Here is a 9327-nt window from a genome sequence, read left to right as displayed (position 1 = left end):
GAAATCAGACCCGCCTAACAGTCGACCGCTGCGTTGAGGACAGGGCAACTCCGGTTCATCCGATGAGTCTCGCTAGAGAAAGTTGCAAGGCTCATTCGAAACAAACCAGATGGAATAACTAAAAGCTCAAACCGCTTAAACCACCCTTGACGAGTCATTGTTGCGGCCATGACGCCCCGACATGAAGCTCCAAAGTCACTGCTACAAAAGCAAGGACTCACCTGTCAGCATGTCAGACAAAAGAATCCCATACTAGTAAGATCAAGGAAAACATCTTCTTTTGCTTTCTATCAGTTCCTGGATTGCATCTGCATCCTTTGATAAGATAAAGAGGAACAAATTTCCCAAGTATCTCTGCATCTGTGTCATCATCAAGGTTTTGGATCCCAAGTAGACCTTTTTTCTCGCGCGGCACCGAAATTCTCGGTTACCATGGTAACCATGAAATACCGGAAAATTTCATACAGAATTTAAAATTTGAATTGAAATTCAATTTTTTTAATCATACTATAGGTTAGTCCTGAACCCCTTTGTATCAGAAAATACATTCTGGCACATTGGTTAGGTCGTGTATATCCATCTCTTGCCTTTAGATCGAGGTATCGAATCCAAAACCATGGTCATCATTCTAATGTTTGCCCTGCGTTATGTATATAAACAGTGCTTTGGCTCGCAGTGCACGGCCAGGTATCTTGTTGAGAAGTTTCTGTTGGCCATCATGGTGGAAAGCATAGTGGAATCAGTTTGGTGCTTCAGCGGGAGGGGAAGAGCAGATCATGGCCTACTAAGCTGCGACATTGCTCACGAGGCTCGAGGGTTCTCAAAGGTTGGCCATCTTTCGCTCGCGATAACCGGCTGCGGCGAGGGATCTCTGCCTCTTCAGGATGATGAAGAACGAGGAGCCGCCGACGATGATGGTCTACATCATTTGCCACTAGAAATGTTATGCTAAAGCATGTGTTGCATGCTGCTGCTGCTGCTACGATGATCATGAACTCTTGGTTAGTCTGGGAGTGGAAAACTGTGGCTCGTCTCCAAACGAGGGAGTGTTGAGCATGAAACGCTTAGCGGCCGATTATCTTGTTGGTTTCTTAGTTCTGTGAGAACTTTGTTAATTTCAGAGTAATTTGGATGGGTCAAGTTTGAGAGCACTATTTTTGCATGTGGGAATTACACACACATCATAGAAGAATAACCAATCATCTCAGAGAAAAATCTAATGAAAACCATATCAATAATACTGTGATGATCCACAATAAGATGAATGATTAAACAAGTCTCAATCTCCAGATCAGTATGAATAGAGTCATACACCCTAATCTTACAACTTGAAATTTCTCTTACAACGATCATGATGAAATGATATAGAATAAAGATGAGAAACAAGACGAAGAAGCTCTTCAATGGTTCTTCTTCTCCGGATCTCTTCTCTCCCTGTTCTGGATGGAGTGGCGACGACCAGGTCTTTCTGATGATGAATGCCCCTTCAGGAAAGTTCTTCCTATATGAAAGGATCGATATGATTGACTAGAGGGGGGGGGGGGTGAATAGGCAACTAACATTTTTTAGCTTTTCTTTAGCAATTTAAACTTTGCATCAAAGTAGGTTGTCTAGATATGCAACTAGATGAGCAACATATATGATGCAACACGAATAGGAACACAAGCAAGCAAGATATATGAAACAAATAAGCTACACAAGTAAAGGCATGAGATAACCAAGAGTGGAGACGGTGGAGACGAGGATGTGTTGCCGAAGTTCCTTCCCTTTGAGAGGAAGTACGTCTCCATTGGAGCGGTGTGGCGGCACAATGCTCCCCAAGAAGCCACTAGGGCCACCGTAATCTCCTCACGCCCTCACACAATGCGAGATGCCGTGATTCCACTATTGGTACCCTTGGAGGCGGCGACCGAACCTTTACAAACGAGGTTAGGGCAATCTCCACAACTCAATTGGAGGCTCCCAACGACACCACGAAGCTTCACCACAATGGACTATGGCTTCGCGGTGACCTCAACCGTCTAGGATGCTCAAACGCCCAAGAGTAACAAGATCCGCAAGGGATTAGTAGGGGGAATCAAATATCTCTTGGTGGAAGTGTGGATCGGGGCCTTCTCAACCACTCCCGAGCAAATCAACAAGTTTGGTTGGCTAGGGAGTGAGATCGGGCGAAAATGGAGCTTGGAGCAATAATGGAGCTTTAATGGTGGAAGTGGTAAGTCAACGGGGAAGAAGGAGACCCCTTATATAGTGTGTGGAAAAGATCCAACCGTTACCCACCAACCAGCCCGCGGCTAGCGGTACTACCGCGCCTGGCCAGCGGTACTACCGCAAGGCCGCGCAGTACTACTGCTTGCAACCAAGCGGTACTACCGCACGGCAGTGCGGTACTACCGTACCGACCCACGGTACTGCCGCGACCCCATCACAGAATTAGACGCAAAGCTGGGGGCGGTACTTCCGCACGCGCGGTACTTCCGCACGCGCGGTACTACCGCGCCCCCCATGCGGTACTACTGCAAGGCAAAAGTCCCAGCCAGGGGGAAGGGAAACTTCCGTGCCTACTTCCGCAAAAAAATGGAAGTAGCAAAAACCCGACACAGTAGTACTGCCGAGGGGCGGTACTACTGCCTGACTGCATAGCGCGGTACTACCGCACGGCGAAAGAGGTACTACCGCGGCAGGTGCGGATGTAAAAAATTACATCCGCTCCTACTACCGCAAAGGGGCGGCACTAGCCTGGTGGGCAGCGGTAGTGCGGCTCCAGGGGAGCGGTACTACTGTGGGCACCAGCGGTACTACCGCGCCACCGCGCGGTACTACCGTGGGTGCCTACGGTACTATCGTTGATCCAGGAGCAGTACTACCGCAACCACAACAGCAGCCAGTCAAAGGAGGCAGGAAAACGGAGGAAGCTCCAAGGAAGAGGGAGGGGATAAAAGGAGACGTGTACGTGATGATTCCACCCAAACCTTTCCAACGCGGACCCCCTCTTAATAGTACGGCTTTCATACGACTCAAATCCACCAAAAAGAAACGTAGAAAAGACGCCGTCTTCGTCAGTCTTCGAGGGGCACCCAATCGTCTTGTACCTAGCAAAGAAGTGTCTGGAATACTCATGGCACACGATTAGTACGCAAATGCGTTGTCATCAATCACCAAAACACTTAGGGATAAATATGTCCTTACAATCTCCCCCTTTTTGGTGGATTGATGACAAAACGGGATTTGCACAAGGAAAATACTATTAAGTAAATGCAAACCCCTCCTCTATAATATAGACGGGCTCCCCCTAAATGTGTGCCACCTAGATGAGCACGAATAGGAACAGAGCTCCCCCTATATTATAGAGACAAGGCATATCTATCACTAGACAAGATAGTACAAACATAAGATAACTAAGATAGATAGAGTGCATATGTCTTACACCATATGGAGGATAGGTCTCGAAGGCACAAACCAAACAAAAGCAAACGAGGCAAACGAGGTCCAAACGACAAAGCAAACAAACACACCAAGCACGACACAACGCAAATCCCTACACTCTCTTCCCCTTTGGCATCGAGACGCCAAAAAGGCAGAGAGGACACCTACACACACGGGGTGGCTCAGGCAGAGAAGTCGTCCCACTGCTCCTCGTGCTCCTCGTCAGACTCAACGGCGGGGATAGTCTCCTCGAGGTCATCCTCTAAACTGGTCCACTTGTAGCCCTGCTTTGACATCCAGGCAGCCTCAAGTGTGATGACGTCCTCAGACCCGCCAGACACATCCTCTCCAAAGAGCCTCATCACCTTCTTGTCACGGCGGCGACTCTCCTTGTCAGTCACGTGAGCCTTGTATTGTCCCTTCGCCTGCATGCAGAAGAGAGTCTTCATCTTGTCCTTCAGCTTCTTGGCCCATGACGGCTCAGAGGAAGAAGTGGTGGACCTAGCAGCACGGTCCTCAGCAACAGTCTCAGCAGCAGCAGCCTCCCCCTCACCAGCAGCCCTCCTAGTAGAAGATGCCTCAGCACGGGTAGTGGTGTTGGCCCAGTTGGGCTTGACGCGGAGGCTGATGGACTCATGGCGAATCCAGTCTGGAGCAAGGAACTCATCACCTGGATACGTCTTCTCCCAAGTGGTGGAGAGCAGCAGAAACAGGTACGGTCCATAGATAGGTACCTTGCGAGTGAACACCGCAAACCGAAGCTCACACCACATGATGTGTGAGACATCAAGTGGCTGAGTCTGAGAAGAACGTGCATCTGCACACAAGAGCAACATGTCCACTAGATATGCATGTACCTTGTCCTTGTCGCCAATGCGTGGGAACAGAGTGTTGCGGAAGATGAGATGCATGATATCCAGAAAGGAGTTCAACACCCAAGATGACTTGCCATTGGGGAGTACCTTCTCAACAAGGAAGGGCTGAAGCTGGTTCTTGTTGGCAGACTCAGAGTTGGCATGGGGCCGAACGCCAACGGGGGTGTGAAGCCCGTCATCAGGAATGTGCAGCAGATCCATGAACTCTTTTCATGTAGCAGACAGCTGACGGTCATTGGTCATCCAGGTCATCCTCCGCTCCTCCCCGAGATGAAAGTACACTGAGGCAAAGAACTGACAGATGAGCTCAGGGTCATAGTCAAGGTGAAAGGAGATCACCGGCTCAATAGCAAACTGCTCCACCAAGTCCAGAGCCTCTCCAAAATAGTCACAAAACTTGTCCTTCCGCAGGTGATGCATGTCTATCCACTTGACATCCACAAAGGTATTCTGCTTGTTCTTGATCACATCCAGATAGATGAGAGCCTGTTGCTTGGTCCAGAACAACTCGGTGCCTCTGAGGATAGCCCGAGGATTCACATAGGGATTGATCTTCCGGCGCTCGACATACTCAGTGGTTGAAATCTCGTCCATGCCCTTAGCTAGTTCCTTTTGCTTGCTGGCAGTGGTCTTGACATTGCGCTTGGGGGCATTGGAGCCCTCTGGGGCTTCATCTTGGGGGTTGCGCAGACGCTTGGAGCTAGTGTCACGACTGGGATTGGAACGGCGAGAGCCACCACCTGAGATACAGAACGCAAAAACACCCATAACAGCCAAGAGAGATTAATGCAAAGACCACAACAAAGCAAGTGAAACAAGCAGAACGCACACATGATAAATGCCTAGAGAGAGATTTGATCCCTACGGTAGCACTGCCAAGAGCTGCGGAACTAAGATAGTAGTACGTCTCTTAGACGCGGTAGTACCGTGCAAGATCACGGTAGTACCGGGTGTAGGAGCGGTAGTACGACCTTAGCGCCGCGGCCGACACGGTAGTACCGCGTCTACAGAGCGGCAGTACTGCATGGTACGGTAGTACCGCACCTGACGGGCGGTAGTACCGCACATCGGGCACGGTAGTACTGCACCACATCAGATCTGAACTGGTTCAAATCTGAAAAAGCTCGCGAAACCACGGCGGTACTACGGTTGGACAAAGCTACCACAAGACAGCATATCAAGTATGTTTCCTACGCATCACGACTCTCCTACATCCTACTCTTGCATAGATTTGGCCTAAAATCTCAAGAACGACAAGTTTCTCCCCAAAAACCTAGAAGCAAGAGAACAGCCAAGAAAAAGAGGGATTTGGGGAAAAACCTTGGTCCATGGCAAGAGGAAGTGGTGGGGAACGATCCCACTGGTCGGAATCCGAGGAGAGTGGCCGGAGACGGAGATCCGGCGAGGGCCTCCGGCGCCGTTCCTGAGAGGGAGAGACGTGGAGAGAGAGAAAATGAATGGGTATGGGGAGTTGGAACTCCCCTGCCCGAGTCATAACCCCCACGCTCCCTTGACGGCGCGGTAGTACCGTGCCCAGACACGGTAGTACCACCCGGCGCGGTACTTCCAAAGTACCGCACGAGAGCGGTAGTACCATGCTGTGGCGCGGTAGTATCGTGCCTCCCAAAGCGGTAGTACCGCACACAGACGCGGTAGTACCGTGGGCTCAAGAAGATGCACGTTTCGAGCGGGAAAAACTGGATCTTTGCACAAACCACTCCGAGCCAACACGACACCACAAGACCACGCACACACAAAACCAGAAAGGCACACGACAAACGAACCAACCACGAGACACCACCTCTCCAAAAGAGAGGGCGGTGGCCGTAGCCACCTATGTTTGAGTCAATTGGTATGGCACCGCGAAGAATTATCCTTGGGTCCATGACCAAAACTCGTCTTTGAAGCACAAGTACCATCAAACATAGCTAATGTGAAAGACTTGATTGATTTAAGCATAATGGGGGGAGGTAGAGTTCATTGAGAGAACATCACTCCCCCTATGTCCATGCCTACATCTAAATAGGACAACATGTTGAGTATGGTGGGGTGTGCAAGGGTTCAAGCAACATTGCTCGAATCGATGATATTTAGCTCATGCCTTAACTCGCGAAATCTTGCTTCATCCAAGGGCTTTGTGAAGATATCTGCAAGGTTATCATGAGTGTTGACGTAGTTGAGATTGATCTCTCCTCGCCTAATGTGATCCCGGATGAAGTGATACCGGATCTCAATATGCTTCGTCTTGAAGTGTTCCACCGGGTTGAGAGAGATCTTGATGGCAGTTTCATTGTCACACCAAAGAGGCACTTTGTCACAAGTGACACCATAATCCTTTAAAGTTTGCCTCATCCATAAGAGTTGTGCACAACAACTACCGGCTGCCACATACTCCGCTTCGGTGTACGAGAGAGACACACAACTTTGCTTTTTGGAAGACCAACTTACCAACGAGCCACCAAGGAATTGGCACCCTCCAGAAGTGGACTTCCTATCCACTTTGTCTCCCGCCCAATCGGAATCCGAGTACCCTACAAGCTTGAAGTTTGATCCTCTTGGGTACCATAAGCCAAAGTTTGGGGTATGAGCCAAATATCGAAAGATTCGTTTGACCGCCACAAAGTGACTTTCCTTAGGTGCGGCTTGAAATTGTGCACAAATTCCCACACTCAACATGATGTCCGGTCTAGATGCACAAAGGTAAAGCAAGGATCCAATCATGGAACGATATACCTTTTGATTCACCACTTTACCATTGGGATCTAAGTCAAGTTGGCACTTGGTGGGCATTGGAGTGGAAGCCGGCTTGACGTCACTTAGCTTGAATCTCTTGAGCATGTCTTGAGTGTATTTGGATTGATTGATGAAGGTTCCTTCTCTTCTTTGCTTCACTTCGAACCCTAGAAAAAGAACTTCAACTCTCCCATGGAGGACATCTCGAACTTTGAGGTCATGAGAGCGGCAAATTCCTCATTGAAAGCTTTGTTAGGAGAACCAAAGATAATATCATCAACATATAATTGGCACACGAACAACTCCCCTTTGACCTTCTTAGTAAAAAGAGTGGGGTCGATTAGCCCAACTTCAAAACCACGGTCTTGTAACAACTCGGTAAGGTGGTCATACCACGCACGTGGGGCTTGTTTAAGGCCATAGAGTGCCTTATCGAGTTGATACACATGATCGGGAAAGTAGGGATCCTCGAACCCGGGGGGTTGCTTGACGTAAACCAATTCATTAATGGGACCATTAAGAAAAGCACTCTTCACATCCATTTGTTGTAACTTAAAGTTATGATGAGAAGCATATGCAATCAACATGCGAATGGATTCAAGACGAGCAACGGGAGCAAAGGTTTCACCGTAGTCGATACCCTCAACTTGGGAGTAGCCTTGTGCTACCAAACGAGCCTTGTTGCGAATGATAATCCCATGGGCATCTTGCTTGTTCTTGAATATCCACTTGGTTCCAATGACATTGTGGTTCCCCGTTGGCCTTGGCACCAATCTCCAGACTTTGTTGCGCTCGAAGTTGTTGAGTTCTTCGTGCATGGCATTGAGCCAATCCGGATCTTCTAGCGCCTCATAGACCTTATGGGGTTCCACACAAGAGACAAACGCGTGATGCTCACAATAATTTGCTAATTGTCTACGAGTGCTTACCCCCTTTCTTAAGCTTCCAAGGACATTCGTCATGAGATGATCCTTGGTGGAGAGCTTGGAAGCAACCTTGGCGGCACGACACTCTAATTCCTCCTCGGTGGTGAGTTGAGGAGCGGTTACTTGATCATCTTGAGCGCCGTCATGAACTTGTTCTTGATCTTGAACTTGCTCGGGGGAGAGAACTTGTCCTTGGGCATCACTTGGTGTGTCAACACCGTCTTGAGTATGATCTTGCCCTTGGTCTTGTTCATGAGGTTGAGGGCCTTCACTTTGTTCTTCGGAAGCGTGTGGGCCTTGGGTTGGTGATGGCTCCACTTGAGTGGAGCATTGTCCTTCTCCTTCGGCCACAAGGGGTTCCTCAATGGGTAGGATGAAACCAACACCCATTCTTCTTATGGCTTGAGGAGGAATTTCATCACCTACATCACAAGTGCCACTTTGCTCCACTTGGGAGCCGTTATTCTCATCAAACTCCATGTTACACGTCTCCTCAATAAGTCCCGTGGATTTATTGAGGACACGGTAAGCATGAGAGTTTGTAGCATAACCAACAAATATGCCCTCATAAGCTCTAGCCTCAAATTTAGACAACCGAACACCTTTCTTGAGAATGAAACACTTACACCCGAATACCCGGAAGTACTTGAGGTTGGGCTTGTTACCGTTGAGTATCTCATATGGAGTCTTGTTCAAGCCCTTGTGGAGGTAGAGCCGATTTGATGCATGACACGCGGTGTTGATGGCTTCGGCCCAAAAGTTGTACGGAGACTTGAACTCCGCCATCATGGTCCTTGCTGCATCCATCAATGTCCGGTTCTTCCTCTCCGCAACACCGTTTTGTTGAGGGGTGTAGGGTGCGGAATATTGATGCTTGATTCCCTCGTCACTAAGAAACTCATCCAAGGTGTAGTTCTTGAACTCGGTGCCGTTGTCACTTCTTATTGTCAAGATCTTTGCATTGTGTTGACGTTGTGCTTCATTTGCAAAGTCAATGACAGTTTGTTGGGTCTTGCTCTTTGTAACACCCTCGATGCGACTATATCTCCCACGTGTCGAGGCACGACTTAGAGGCATAATCGCATTGAAGGCGTATGTCGCAAGTCAGGCAATCATCACAAACATCCCATGTAATATATAGATAATGAAAAGGGATAACATAGTTGGCTTACACTCGCCACGTCAATCAAGTACATAAATAACATACATCATCCAAACACTCATGGCCCGACTACGGTGCCAAAATAAAAGACAACCCAACAAGCGACATGATCCTGATCACCCCCAATTGGGCACCACTACTGATCATCAGGAAAGGAAACATAGTAACGTTGAGAGTCCTCGTCGAACTCCCACTTGAGCTCGAG

This window comes from Triticum dicoccoides, chromosome 3A, assembly GCF_002162155.2.
Source record: "Triticum dicoccoides isolate Atlit2015 ecotype Zavitan chromosome 3A, WEW_v2.0, whole genome shotgun sequence".
Lineage (NCBI taxonomy): Eukaryota > Viridiplantae > Streptophyta > Magnoliopsida > Poales > Poaceae > Triticum > Triticum dicoccoides.
Note: the sequence above shows the minus strand (reverse complement) of the source record.